The sequence below is a fragment of the Leptonotus elevatus genome, unplaced genomic scaffold (genome assembly GCF_054856555.1).
Source record: "Leptonotus elevatus isolate MCC_2025b unplaced genomic scaffold, RoL_Lele_1.0 HiC_scaffold_23, whole genome shotgun sequence".
Taxonomy (NCBI): Eukaryota; Metazoa; Chordata; class Actinopteri; order Syngnathiformes; family Syngnathidae; genus Leptonotus; species Leptonotus elevatus.
The window spans coordinates 2,676,548-2,689,262 of NW_028233620.1; positions in this window are offsets into that span (position 1 = coordinate 2,676,548).

Sequence of the window (12,715 nt, forward strand, 5' to 3'; positions counted from 1 at the left end):
AGCAAAAGCACAATGAAATTAATGCTGGAATCACCTTCAAGTTGCTAAAATACACTAATGACAGCAAGAAGTTTGAGTCTACAACATTTAGTTAAGGTGTGAGAGCCAAAATGAACTTTGTATTGCTTTAAATGCATTTTCAGCCCGAATGTACACTTCAGGTGAAACTGTCAAATTCTTCAAAATGAGCAAAAGCACAATGAAATTAATGCTGGAAACATCTTCAAGTTGCTAAAATACACTAATGACAGCAACAAGTTTGAGTCTACAACATTTAGTTAAGGTGTGAGAGCCAAAATTAACTTTGTATTGCTGTAAACGCGTTTTCAGCACCTTATTGTACACTTCAGGTGAAACTGTCAAAATCTTCAAAATGAGCAAAAGCACAATGAAATGAATGCTGGAATCATCTTCAAGTTGCTAAAATACACTAATGACAGCAAAAAGTTTGAGTCTACAACATTTAGTTAAGGTGTGAAAGCCTAAATGAACTTTTTATTGCTTTAAACGCGTTTTCAGCCCTTGATTGTACAATTCAGGTGAAACTGTCAAAATCTTCAAAATGAGCAAAAGCACAATGAAATTAATGCTGGAATCATCTTCAAGTTGCTAAAATACACTAATGACAGCAACAAGTTTGAGTCTACAACATTTAGTTAAGGTGTGAGAGCCAAAATGAACTTTGTATTGCTGTAAACGCGTTTTCAGCACCTGATTGTACAATTCAGGTGAAACTGTCAAAATATTCAAAATGAGCAAAAGCACGATGAAATTAATGCTGGAATCATCTTCAAGTTGCTAAAATACACTAATGACAGCAAAAAGTTTGAGTCTACAACATTTAGTTAAGGTGTGAGAGCCTAAATGAACTTTGTATTGCTTTAAACACGTTTTCAGCCCAAGATTGCACACTTCAGGTGAAACTGTCAAAATCTTCAAAATGAGCAAAAGCACAATGAAATTAATGCTGGAATCACCTTCAAGTTGCTAAAATACACTAATGACAGCAAGAAGTTTGAGTCTACAACATTTAGTTATGGTGTGAGAGCCAAAATGAACTTTTTATTGCTGTAAACGCGTTTTCAGCACCTGAATGTACACTTCAGGTGAAACTGTCAAAATCTTCAAAATGAGCAAAAGCACAATGAAATTAATGCTGGAATCACCTTCAAGTTGCTAAAATACACTAATGACAGCAAGAAGTTTGAGTCTACAACATTTAGTTAAGGTGTGAGAGCCAAAATGAACTTTGTATTGCTTTAAATGCATTTTCAGCCCGAATGTACACTTCAGGTGAAACTGTCAAATTCTTCAAAATGAGCAAAAGCACAATGAAATTAATGCTGGAAACATCTTCAAGTTGCTAAAATACACTAATGACAGCAACAAGTTTGAGTCTACAACATTTAGTTAAGGTGTGAGAGCCAAAATTAACTTTGTATTGCTGTAAACGCGTTTTCAGCACCTTATTGTACACTTCAGGTGAAACTGTCAAAATCTTCAAAATGAGCAAAAGCACAATGAAATGAATGCTGCAATCATCTTCAAGTTGCTAAAATACACTAATGACAGCAAAAAGTTTGAGTCTACAACATTTAGTTAAGGTGTGAAAGCCTAAATGAACTTTTCATTGCTTTAAACGCGTTTTCAGCCCTTGATTGTACAATTCAGGTGAAACTGACAAAATCTTCTAAATGAGCAAAAGCACAATGAAATTAATGCTGGAATCATCTTCAAGTTGCTAAAATACACTAATGACAGCAACAAGTTTGAGTCTACAACATTTAGTTAAGGTGTGAGAGCCAAAATGAACTTTGTATTGCTGTAAACGCGTTTTCAGCACCTGAATGTACAATTCAGGTGAAACTGTCAAAATATTCAAAATGAGCAAAAGCACGATGAAATTAATGCTGGAATCATCTTCAAGTTGCTACAATACACTAATGACAGCAAAAAGTTTGAGTCTACAACATTTAGTTAAGGTGTGAGAGCCAAAATTAACTTTGTATTGCTTTAAACGCATTTTCAGCCCCTGATTGTACACTTCAGGTGAAACTGTCAAAATCTTCAAAATGAGCAAAAGCACAATGAAATTAATGCTGGAATCATCTTCAAGTTGCTAAAATACACTAATGACAGCAAAAAGTTTGAGTCTACAACATTTAGTTAAGGTGTGAGAGCAAAAATGAACTTTGTATTGCTTTAAAATGCATTTTCAGCCCGATTGTACACTTCAGGTGAAACTGTCAAAATCTTCAAAATGAGCAAAAGCACAATGAAATTAAAGTTGGAATCATCTTCAAGTTGCTAAAATACACTAATGACAGCAAAAAGTTTGAGTCTACAACATTTAGTTGAGGTGTGAGAGCCTAATGAACTTTTTATTGCTTTAAACGCGTTTTCAGCCCTTGATTGTACAATTCAGGTGAAACTGTCAAAATTTTCAAAATGAGCAAAAGCACAATTAAATTAATGCTGGAATCATCTTCAAGTTGCTAAAATACACTAATGACAGCAAAAAGTTTGAGTCTACAACATTTAGTTAAGGTGCTAGAGCCAAAATGAACTTTGTATTGCTGTAAACGCATTTTCAGCCCCTGATTGTACACTTCAGGTGAAACTGTCAAAATCTTCAAAATGAGCAAAAGCACAATGAAATTAATGCTGGAATCATCTTCAAGTTGCTAAAATACACTAATGACAGCAAAAAGTTTGAGTCTACAACATTTAGTTAAGGTGTGAGAGCCAAAATTAACTTTGTATTGCTTTAAATGCATTTTCAGCCCGATTGGACACTTCAGGTGAAACTGTCAAAATCTTCAAAATGAGCAAAAGCACAATTAAATTAATGCTGGAATCATCTTCAAGCTGCTAAAATACACTAATGACAGCAAAAAGTTTGAGTCTACAACATTTAGTTAAGGTGTGAGAGCCAAAATTAACTTTGTATTGCTTTAAATGCATTTTCAGCCCGATTGGACACTTCAGGTGAAACTGTCAAAATCTTCAAAATGAGCAAAAGCACAATTAAATTAATGCTGGAATCAACTTCAAGCTGCTAAAATACACTAATGACAGTAACAAGTTTGAGTCTACAACATTTAGTTAAGGTGTGAGAGCCTAAATGAACTTTGTATTGCTTTAAACGCATTTTCAGCCCCTGATTGTACACTTCAGGTGAAACTGTCAAAATCTTCAAAATGAGCAAAAGCACAATGAAATTAATGCTGGAATCATCTTCAAGTTGCTAAAATACACTAATGACAGCAACAAGTTTGAGTCTACAACATTTAGTTAAGGTGTGAGAGCCTAAATGAACTTTGTATTGCTTTAAATGCATTTTCAGCCCGATTGTACACTTCAGGTGAAACTGTCAAAATCTTCAAAATGAGCAAAAGCACAATGAAATTAATGCTGGAATCATCTTCAAGTTGCTAAAATACACTAATGACAGCAAAAAGTTTGAGTATACAACATTTAGTTAAGGTGTGAGAGCCTAAATGAACTTTGTATTGCTTTAAACGCGTTTTCAGCCCAAGATTGTACACTTCAGGTGAAACTGTCAAAATCTTCAAAATGAGCAAAAGCACAATGACATTAATGCTGGAATCACCTTCAAGTTGCTAAAATACACTATTGACAGCAAGAAGTTTGAGTCTACAACATTTAGTTATGGTTTGAGAGCCAAAATGAACTTTTTATTGCTGTAAACGCGTTTTCAGCACCTGAATGTACACTTCAGGTGAAACTGTCAAAATCTTCAAAATGAGCAAAAGCACGATGAAATTAATGCTGGAATCATCTTCAAGTTGCTAAAATACACTAATGACAGCAAAAAGTTTGAGTCTACAACATTTAGTTAAGGTGCTAGAGCCAAAATGAACTTTGTATTGCTGTAAACGCGTTTTCAGCACCTGATTGTACACTTCAGGTGAAACTGTCAAAATCTTCAAAATGAGCAAAAGCACAATGAAATTAATGCTGGAATCATCTTCAAGTTGCTAAAATACACTAATGACAGCAAAAAGTTTGAGTCTACAATATTTAGTTTAGGTGTGAGAGCAAAAATGAACTTTGTATTGCTTTAAAATTCATTTTCAGCCCGATTGTACACTTCAGGTGAAACTGTCAAAAATCTTCAAAATGAGCAAAAGCACAATGAAATTAAAGTTGGAATCATCTTCAAGTTGCTAAAATACACTAATGACAGCAAAAAGTTTGAGTCTACAACATTTAGTTGAGGTGTGAGAGCCTAATGAACTTTTTATTGCTTTAAACGCGTTTTCAGCCCTTGATTGTACAATTCAGGTGAAACTGTCAAAATTTTCAAAATGAGCAAAAGCACAATGAAATTAATGCTGGAATCATCTTCAAGTTGCTAAAATACACTAATGACAGCAACAAGTTTGAGTCTACAACATTTAGTTAAGGTGTGAGAGCCTAAATTAACTTTGTATTCCTGTAAACGCGTTTTCAGCACCTGATTGTACACTTCAGGTGAAACTGTCAAAATCTTCAAAATGAGCAAAAGCACAATGAAATTAATGCTGGAATCATCTTCAAGTTGCTAAAATACACTAATGACAGCAAAAAGTTTGAGTCTACAACATTTAGTTAAGGTGTGAGAGCCAAAATTAACTTTGTATTGCTTTAAATGCATTTTCAGCCCGATTAGACACTTCAGGTGAAACTGTCAAAATCTTCAAAATGAGCAAAAGCACAATTAAATTAATGCTGGAATCATCTTCAAGCTGCTAAAATACACTAATGACAGTAACAAGTTTGAGTCTACAACATTTAGTTAAGGTGTGAGAGCCTAAATGAACTTTGTATTGCTTTAAATGCCTTTTCAGCCCGATAGTACACTTCAGGTGAAACTGTCAAAATCTTCAAAATGAGCAAAAGCACAATGAAATTAATGCTGGAATCATCTTCAAGTTGCTAAAATACACTAATGACAGCAAAAAGTTTGAGTCTACAACATTTAGTTAAGGTGTGAGAGCCAAAATGAACTTTGTATTGCTGTAAACACGTTTTCAGCACCTGATTGTACACTTCAGGTGAAACTGTCAAAATATTCAAAATGAGCAAAAGCACAATGAAATTAATGCTGGAATCATATTCAAGTTGCTAAAATACACTAATGACAGCAAAAAGTTTGAGTCTACAACATTTAGTTAAGTTGTGAGAGCCAAAATGAACTTTGTATTGCTGTAAACGCGTTTTCAGCACCTGATTGTACACTTCAGGTGAAACTGTCAAAATATTCAAAATGAGCAAAAGCACAATGAAATTAATGCTGGAATCATCTTCAAGTTGCTAAAATACACTAATGACAGCAAAAAGTTTGAGTCTACAACATTTAGTTAAGGTGTGAGAGCCAAAATTAACTTTTTATTGCTTTAAACGCGTTTTCAGCCCTTGATTGTACACTTCAGGTGAAACTGTCAAATTCTTCAAAATGAGCAAAAGCACAATGAAATTAATGCTGGAATCATCTTCAAGCTGCTAAAATACACTAATGACAGTAACAAGTTTGAGTCTACAACATTTAGTTAAGGTGTGAGAGCCTAAATGAACTTTGTATTGCTTTAAACGCATTTTCAGCCCCTGATTGTACACTTCAGGTGAAACTGTCAAAATCTTCAAAATGAGCAAAAGCACAATGAAATTAATGCTGGAATCATCTTCAAGTTGCTAAAATACACTAATGACAGCAACAAGTTTGAGTCTACAACATTTAGTTAAGGTGTGAGAGCCTAAATGAACTTTGTATTGCTTTAAATGCATTTTCAGCCCGATTGTACACTTCAGGTGAAACTGTCAAAATCTTAAAAATGAGCAAAAGCACAATGAAATTAATGCTGGAATCATCTTCAAGTTGCTAAAATACACTAATGACAGCAAAAAGTTTGAGTATACAACATTTAGTTAAGGTGTGAGAGCCTAAATGAACTTTGTATTGCTTTAAACGCGTTTTCAGCCCAAGATTGTACACTTCAGGTGAAACTGTCAAAATCTTCAAAATGAGCAAAAGCACAATGACATTAATGCTGGAATCACCTTCAAGTTGCTAAAATACACTATTGACAGCAAGAAGTTTGAGTCTACAACATTTAGTTATGGTTTGAGAGCCAAAATGAACTTTTTATTGCTGTAAACGCGTTTTCAGCACCTGAATGTACACTTCAGGTGAAACTGTCAAAATCTTCAAAATGAGCAAAAGCACGATGAAATTAATGCTGGAATCATCTTCAAGTTGCTAAAATACACTAATGACAGCAAAAAGTTTGAGTCTACAACATTTAGTTAAGGTGCTAGAGCCAAAATGAACTTTGTATTGCTGTAAACGCGTTTTCAGCACCTGATTGTACACTTCAGGTGAAACTGTCAAAATCTTCAAAATGAGCAAAAGCACAATGAAATTAATGCTGGAATCATCTTCAAGTTGCTAAAATACACTAATGACAGCAAAAAGTTTGAGTCTACAATATTTAGTTTAGGTGTGAGAGCAAAAATGAACTTTGTATTGCTTTAAAATTCATTTTCAGCCCGATTGTACACTTCAGGTGAAACTGTCAAAAATCTTCAAAATGAGCAAAAGCACAATGAAATTAAAGTTGGAATCATCTTCAAGTTGCTAAAATACACTAATGACAGCAAAAAGTTTGAGTCTACAACATTTAGTTGAGGTGTGAGAGCCTAATGAACTTTTTATTGCTTTAAACGCGTTTTCAGCCCTTGATTGTACAATTCAGGTGAAACTGTCAAAATTTTCAAAATGAGCAAAAGCACAATGAAATTAATGCTGGAATCATCTTCAAGTTGCTAAAATACACTAATGACAGCAACAAGTTTGAGTCTACAACATTTAGTTAAGGTGTGAGAGCCTAAATTAACTTTGTATTCCTGTAAACGCGTTTTCAGCACCTGATTGTACACTTCAGGTGAAACTGTCAAAATCTTCAAAATGAGCAAAAGCACAATGAAATTAATGCTGGAATCATCTTCAAGTTGCTAAAATACACTAATGACAGCAAAAAGTTTGAGTCTACAACATTTAGTTAAGGTGTGAGAGCCAAAATTAACTTTGTATTGCTTTAAATGCATTTTCAGCCCGATTAGACACTTCAGGTGAAACTGTCAAAATCTTCAAAATGAGCAAAAGCACAATTAAATTAATGCTGGAATCATCTTCAAGCTGCTAAAATACACTAATGACAGTAACAAGTTTGAGTCTACAACATTTAGTTAAGGTGTGAGAGCCTAAATGAACTTTGTATTGCTTTAAATGCCTTTTCAGCCCGATAGTACACTTCAGGTGAAACTGTCAAAATCTTCAAAATGAGCAAAAGCACAATGAAATTAATGCTGGAATCATCTTCAAGTTGCTAAAATACACTAATGACAGCAAAAAGTTTGAGTCTACAACATTTAGTTAAGGTGTGAGAGCCAAAATGAACTTTGTATTGCTTTAAATGCATTTTCAGCCCGAATGTACACTTCAGGTGAAACTGTCAAATTCTTCAAAATGAGCAAAAGCACAATGAAATTAATGCTGGAAACATCTTCAAGTTGCTAAAATACACTAATGACAGCAACAAGTTTGAGTCTACAACATTTAGTTAAGGTGTGAGAGCAAAAATGAACTTTGTATTGCTGTAAACACGTTTTCAGCACCTGATTGTACACTTCAGGTGAAACTGTCAAAATATTCAAAATGAGCAAAAGCACAATGAAATTAATGCTGGAATCATATTCAAGTTGCTAAAATACACTAATGACAGCAAAAAGTTTGAGTCTACAACATTTAGTTAAGTTGTGAGAGCCAAAATGAACTTTGTATTGCTGTAAACGCGTTTTCAGCACCTGATTGTACACTTCAGGTGAAACTGTCAAAATATTCAAAATGAGCAAAAGCACAATGAAATTAATGCTGGAATCATCTTCAAGTTGCTAAAATACACTAATGACAGCAAAAAGTTTGAGTCTACAACATTTAGTTAAGGTGTGAGAGCCAAAATTAACTTTTTATTGCTTTAAACGCGTTTTCAGCCCTTGATTGTACACTTCAGGTGAAACTGTCAAATTCTTCAAAATGAGCAAAAGCACAATGAAATTAATGCTGGAATCATCTTCAAGCTGCTAAAATACACTAATGACAGTAACAAGTTTGAGTCTACAACATTTAGTTAAGGTGTGAGAGCCTAAATGAACTTTGTATTGCTTTAAACGCATTTTCAGCCCCTGATTGTACACTTCAGGTGAAACTGTCAAAATCTTCAAAATGAGCAAAAGCACAATGAAATTAATGCTGGAATCATCTTCAAGTTGCTAAAATACACTAATGACAGCAACAAGTTTGAGTCTACAACATTTAGTTAAGGTGTGAGAGCCTAAATGAACTTTGTATTGCTTTAAATGCATTTTCAGCCCGATTGTACACTTCAGGTGAAACTGTCAAAATCTTAAAAATGAGCAAAAGCACAATGAAATTAATGCTGGAATCATCTTCAAGTTGCTAAAATACACTAATGACAGCAAAAAGTTTGAGTATACAACATTTAGTTAAGGTGTGAGAGCCTAAATGAACTTTGTATTGCTTTAAACGCGTTTTCAGCCCAAGATTGTACACTTCAGGTGAAACTGTCAAAATCTTCAAAATGAGCAAAAGCACAATGACATTAATGCTGGAATCACCTTCAAGTTGCTAAAATACACTATTGACAGCAAGAAGTTTGAGTCTACAACATTTAGTTATGGTTTGAGAGCCAAAATGAACTTTTTATTGCTGTAAACGCGTTTTCAGCACCTGAATGTACACTTCAGGTGAAACTGTCAAAATCTTCAAAATGAGCAAAAGCACGATGAAATTAATGCTGGAATCATCTTCAAGTTGCTAAAATACACTAATGACAGCAAAAAGTTTGAGTCTACAACATTTAGTTAAGGTGCTAGAGCCAAAATGAACTTTGTATTGCTGTAAACGCGTTTTCAGCACCTGATTGTACACTTCAGGTGAAACTGTCAAAATCTTCAAAATGAGCAAAAGCACAATGAAATTAATGCTGGAATCATCTTCAAGTTGCTAAAATACACTAATGACAGCAAAAAGTTTGAGTCTACAATATTTAGTTTAGGTGTGAGAGCAAAAATGAACTTTGTATTGCTTTAAAATTCATTTTCAGCCCGATTGTACACTTCAGGTGAAACTGTCAAAAATCTTCAAAATGAGCAAAAGCACAATGAAATTAAAGTTGGAATCATCTTCAAGTTGCTAAAATACACTAATGACAGCAAAAAGTTTGAGTCTACAACATTTAGTTGAGGTGTGAGAGCCTAATGAACTTTTTATTGCTTTAAACGCGTTTTCAGCCCTTGATTGTACAATTCAGGTGAAACTGTCAAAATTTTCAAAATGAGCAAAAGCACAATGAAATTAATGCTGGAATCATCTTCAAGTTGCTAAAATACACTAATGACAGCAACAAGTTTGAGTCTACAACATTTAGTTAAGGTGTGAGAGCCTAAATTAACTTTGTATTCCTGTAAACGCGTTTTCAGCACCTGATTGTACACTTCAGGTGAAACTGTCAAAATCTTCAAAATGAGCAAAAGCACAATGAAATTAATGCTGGAATCATCTTCAAGCTGCTAAAATACACTAATGACAGTAACAAGTTTGAGTCTACAACATTTAGTTAAGGTGTGAGAGCCTAAATGAACTTTGTATTGCTTTAAATGCCTTTTCAGCCCGATAGTACACTTCAGGTGAAACTGTCAAAATCTTCAAAATGAGCAAAAGCACAATGAAATTAATGCTGGAATCATCTTGAAGTTGCTAAAATACACTAATGACAGCAAAAAGTTTGAGTCTACAACATTTAGTTAAGGTGTGAGAGCCAAAATGAACTTTGTATTGCTTTAAATGCATTTTCAGCCCGAATGTACACTTCAGGTGAAACTGTCAAATTCTTCAAAATGAGCAAAAGCACAATCAAATTAATGCTGGAAACATCTTCAAGTTGCTAAAATACACTAATGACAGCAAAAAGTTTAAGTCTACAACATTTAGTTAAGGTGTGAGAGCCAAAACGAACTTTGTATTGCTTTAAATGCATTTTCAGCCCGAATGTACACTTCAGGTGAAACTGTCAAATTCTTCAAAATGAGCAAAAGCACAATGAAATTAATGCTGGAAACATCTTCAAGTTGCTAAAATACACTAATGACAGCAACAAGTTTGAGTCTACAACATTTAGTTAAGGTGTGAGAGCCAAAATGAACTTTGTATTGCTGTAAACGCGTTTTCAGCACCTGATTGTACACTTCAGGTGAAACTGTCAAAATATTCAAAATGAGCAAAAGCACAATGAAATTAATGCTGGAATCATATTCAAGTTGCTAAAATACACTAATGACAGCAAAAAGTTTGAGTCTACAACATTTAGTTAAGTTGTGAGAGCCAAAATGAACTTTGTATTGCTGTAAACGCGTTTTCAGCACCTGATTGTACACTTCAGGTGAAACTGTCAAAATATTCAAAATGAGCAAAAGCACAATGAAATTAATGCTGGAATCATCTTCAAGTTGCTAAAATACACTAATGACAGCAAAAAGTTTGAGTCTACAACATTTAGTTAAGGTGTGAGAGCCAAAATTAACTTTTTATTGCTTTAAACGCGTTTTCAGCCCTTGATTGTACACTTCAGGTGAAACTGTCAAATTCTTCAAAATGAGCAAAAGCACAATGAAATTAATGCTGGAATCATCTTCAAGTTGCTAAAATACACTAATGACAGTAAAAAGTTTAAGTCTACAACATTTAGTTAAGGTGTGAGAGCCAAAATGAACTTTGTATTGCTTTAAATGCATTTTCAGCCCGAATGTACACTTCAGGTGAAACTGTCAAATTCTTCAAAATGAGCAAAAGCACAATGAAATTAATGCTGGAAACATCTTCAAGTTGCTAAAATACACTAATGACAGCAACAAGTTTGAGTCTACAACATTTAGTTAAGGTGTGAGAGCCAAAATGAACTTTGTATTGCTGTAAACGGGTTTTCAGCACCTGATTGTACACTTCAGGTGAAACTGTCAAAATCTTCAAAATGAGCAAAAGCACAATGAAATGAATGCTGGAATCATCTTCAAGTTGCTAAAATACACTAATGACAGCAAAAAGTTTGAGTCTACAACATTTAGTTAAGGTGTGAGAGCCTAAATGAACTTTGTATTGCTTTAAACGCGTTTTCAGCCCAAGATTGTACACTTCAGGTGAAACTGTCAAAATCTTCAAAATGAGCAAAAGCACAATGAAATTAATGCTGGAATCACCTTCAAGTTGCTAAAATACACTAATGACAGCAAAAAGTTTGAGTCTACAACATTTAGTTAAGGTGTGAGAGCCTAAATGAACTTTGTATTGCTTTAAATGCATTTTCAGCCCGATAGTACACTTCAGGTGAAACTGTCAAAATCTTCAAAATGAGCAAAAGCACAATTAAATTAATGCTGGAATCATCTTCAAGTTGCTAAAATACACTAATGACAGCAACAAGTTTGAGTCTACAACATTTAGTTAAGGTGTGAGAGCCTAAATGAACTTTGTATTGCTGTAAACGCGTTTTCAGCACCTGATTGTACACTTCAGGTGAAACTGTCAAAATCTTCAAAATGAGCAAAAGCACAATGAAATTAATGCTGGAATCATCTTCAAGTTGCTAAAATACACTAATGACAGCAAAAAGTTTGAGTCTACAACATTTAGTTAAGGTGTGAGAGTCAAAATTAACTTTGTATTGCTTTAAATGCATTTTCAGCCCGATTGGACACTTCAGGTGAAACTGTCAAAATCTTCAAAATGAGCAAAAGCACAATTAAATTAATGCTGGAATCATCTTCAAGCTGCTAAAATACACTAATGACAGTAACAAGTTTGAGTCTACAACATTTAGTTAAGGTGTGAGAGCCTAAATGAACTTTGTATTGCTTTAAATGCCTTTTCAGCCCGATAATACACTTCAGGTGAAACTGTCAAAATCTTCAAAATGAGCAAAAGCACAATGAAATTAATGCTGGAATCATCTTCAAGTTGCTAAAATACACTAATGACAGCAAAAAGTTTGAGTCTACAACATTTAGTTAAGGTGTGAGAGCCAAAATGAACTTTGTATTGCTTTAAATGCATTTTCAGCCCGAATGTACACTTCAGGTGAAACTGTCAAATTCTTCAAAATGAGCAAAAGCACAATGAAATTAATGCTGGAAACATCTTCAAGTTGCTAAAATACACTAATGACAGCAAAAAGTTTAAGTCTACAACATTTAGTTAAGGTGTGAGAGCCAAAATGAACTTTGTATTGCTTTAAATGCATTTTCAGCCCGAATGTACACTTCAGGTGAAACTGTCAAAATCTTCAAAATGAGCAAAAGCACAATGAAATTAAAGTTGGAATCATCTTCAAGTTGCTAAAATACACTAATGACAGCAAAACGTTTGAGTCTACAACATTTAGTTGAGGTGTGAGAGCCTAATGAACTTTTTATTGCTTTAAACGCGTTTTCAGCCCTTGATTGTACAATTCAGGTGAAACTGTCAAAATTTTCAAAATGAGCAAAAGCACAATGAAATTAATGCTGGAATCATCTTCAAGTTGCTAAAATACACTAATGACAGCAACAAGTTTGAGTCTACAACATTTAGTTAAGGTGT